This window comes from Etheostoma spectabile, unplaced genomic scaffold (genome assembly GCF_008692095.1).
Source record: "Etheostoma spectabile isolate EspeVRDwgs_2016 unplaced genomic scaffold, UIUC_Espe_1.0 scaffold00001755, whole genome shotgun sequence".
NCBI lineage: Eukaryota > Metazoa > Chordata > Actinopteri > Perciformes > Percidae > Etheostoma > Etheostoma spectabile.
In genome coordinates this window covers 33,372-36,468 of record NW_022602801.1, presented here as the reverse complement: position 1 = coordinate 36,468, position 3,097 = coordinate 33,372, and positions in this window count along the sequence as shown.

Genomic DNA, 3,097 nt, shown 5'->3' with positions numbered 1-3,097 from the left:
AAGACGGGAGTGCCCGGGGAGGTGACCCCCACCGCAAACATCTCAACAAATATTTCAACAAGCAACAATGTCTCAGAGTGGAACTCTACACAGACTGGGCTTCTACCTCTCAACCAGACCAGGCAGGGCACAGCCCCGTACAGTCAGGCGTTTCAGTGGGATGACAGGGTCGAGAGGGTGGCCGTCTCTCCACACGGTGCTGAAGCCAAAAATGCGCACTTGCAGCAGGAGAAAAGGACTCTACGCATCTTCCCACGGTCACGCAAGCGCGGCAAGCTCGGGCAATGTGGGGAAAACAGACACGCGCGTCTCAACCTGGGTGAGCCACTACATGCCGTCAAGCACCAGGGAGTCTGAGGACAAGAAGGAGAGGGAGACGCAGAGACTGAGCGACGGGGCGAATGACCACGGCGACCCAGACCAGCGCGGCTGCAGATGCTGCCACGTTCCTCCCGAAGAGACAAGCTGGCCTGAGAGGGGATGATCTGGCCGCATCCAGGCCACCACACCCCCCCCTAACACATAAACTGACCTAGAAGGAGTGTTTTACAGAATCAGTGCCGCAGGTCGGATAACACACATGTTTTGACCGTAACATTTGCAGAGCCTTTTAATGGATGCTTAAACTGCATATGTTAGGCTGACACTCTGAACCCTCATGACAAAGAAAAGAGGAGACCTCGCTTCTTCAGTGAACACTGTTTCCCCTCAACACTAACTATGCGTTTATTTTGTTTTAGGCCATTGTATGCCTTAAATCAATGTGTGTCTACTTGACTCGGATAGCTTCTGAGGCCACTAACCTGCCTGTGCGCGTGGACAACGCTGGTATAGCTATTTTGTTAAAAGAATAGGGCACGGGGTCCGGAGATGCGTTTTATTTCTCACAGGCATACAGCGCTTATAACATCACTGCCATTCCTCAGCGGTCTAAATCAATACTGCATTTTAGCATTTTAGCTTAGGCTGTATTTTCTTTTCATGGATCAAACCTGGATTCCAAATAGAAGAACCTGCATTAATGAGTTATGCTCAGGTATGTGCATATAACCATGTAAATGTATTGTGTTTTAGTTACATTTAGGGCAGGCATAGGCTACATCTTTTGGGCCTTGATAAACTTCTGGTGTAATAGATGAATTTTATTAAAGGTAGTAGTATAAAAGGTATAAATAACATCATCACAACGTACAAATGAACATCCTTAGAAAATGATTAATTTTATGGTTTTATAATAGATCTATGTAAACCATGAATGATAGCTGGCCATTATCCTGTATGTTAAAGATATTTTATTATTCAGAGCCAGAATGGATAATATATATTCAAATAAATGTTGGGTTTTCCTAACAACTCACGTTTTATTTCAAAAATAAAAATACAGATGGATTTAAGGTACTGTAGTTCACTTCAGGCTATTAGTTAAGTAAGGTACAATGTGCAAAACCCAAATTCTTTGATTGATATGACGAGGTAGGTTTGACAGAAATAATAACTGTGCGAGTACAAAGAGCACTCTGTTTATGGACATCCTTGTAAGCTGGACATTTAATCAAATCATGCCGGTGGCACTTTAATAACCTGAGTGAACTGACCAGAGCGTGATCAGAGGGACTGTCAGCTTCTCGTGCAAAGAGAAGCATTCATCTCCAGTCCGCACAGTTCAGTCGCTGCATCTCACACAGAAAACACTTCACACAGTCACATGTGGGGAAATATGAAGTAGAAAAAGACCACCGACTTTGTGCACCCTCTCAGCAGCATGTGAGGAGGTGTATCGATTTGAGAGCTCTGTTGTTGTGCTGTTCAAAAAGAGAAGAACACATTACACAATAACGCTTGGTGCTATTTTGATCCAACTCTCTCTCAAAAGGAGGACTGTTTGGTGTATATTCTAGCAGTGAAATATCACGTGAAAATAAAACCACTTGGTATCTGCTGAGCAGCCTGTCTCAGAAATGTTGCACTGTGATGTAAACAGATGATGACAAGCACAGTTGTAATAATATGACAGATTTTCAGAACCATTGCCAACTATGTGTCTGGTGAGCTAAACAGGGATCTCCATTCATCAGGGAAGACAGCACAAGACACAAACAGACCATCATCACAGCATTAACCATACAGAGTCCATAACAGTTACGGGCCTGTCAAAGCTGCAGTGGTCTGTGTAAATACTATGGCTTCTGTGATATATTAGAGGAGTAAAGTCCAACCTTCTGATGTAGGTCCTGACAGTTATTGACTACGAATGAGTCAGGACACAGCATCTGACCATACGACTCTTGAACCCACTCACCAGGCAGTGGTTACCTGATTTCAACTCAGCAAAATGTTGAAATTAACGCAGCTCACGTCTGGCCCATTTAGAAGCATTAACTGGTTAATATTAACTTTAAAGGGTAAAGTCAGGTCTTCAGGTAGTGTCAAGGTAGGGCTGACGCACACACTCAGTGAGAACTGCCAACTTGTCTGTGTGAGATTCTGTCAGGGTCACAGGGCCGGGCCAGACCTCGCTTCCACTTAACCTACATCCATCAACTGTAATGAAACACCTTGAGAGTCTCCGACTGTTACCTCACGGTGTATATGACTACCATTTGGCATCATAGACTCAGGAAGAACATTATTATAGCAATTCAAAATTTAACGAAAAACATTGGGAAATATGCTTATTCAATTTCTTCTCTATAAAGCTTACAAATTAACACAATATACCTTGTTCAATCCTTACAAAAACCGACATGTAAAAAAGACAGTTGGTTGTTTTTTACACGTGATTGTGTACTGGGCTATTTCTTGGCCGGACACAGTGACTTCCTGAGTCTTGTTTTCACCACGAAGTTGACGAAATACAAGGTTGTTAGCACACATCTCTACGCACTACTACTGTGACACTGAACGTGCTTTTGTTAAAAGGATCCACTCCCAATTTTGGAGGATATCTTGCTCTTTCTCCCACGTGGTTTGAATGCACTTATTGTGAGTGACTTGGACAGAAGTGTCTACCAAATTAATGTAATGTTGCGCAGTGTAATTGTAATATAAGTAGCAAGTGAGCTTTAGAAGTGCTAATGGCTGAATGTTGTCATCTTTT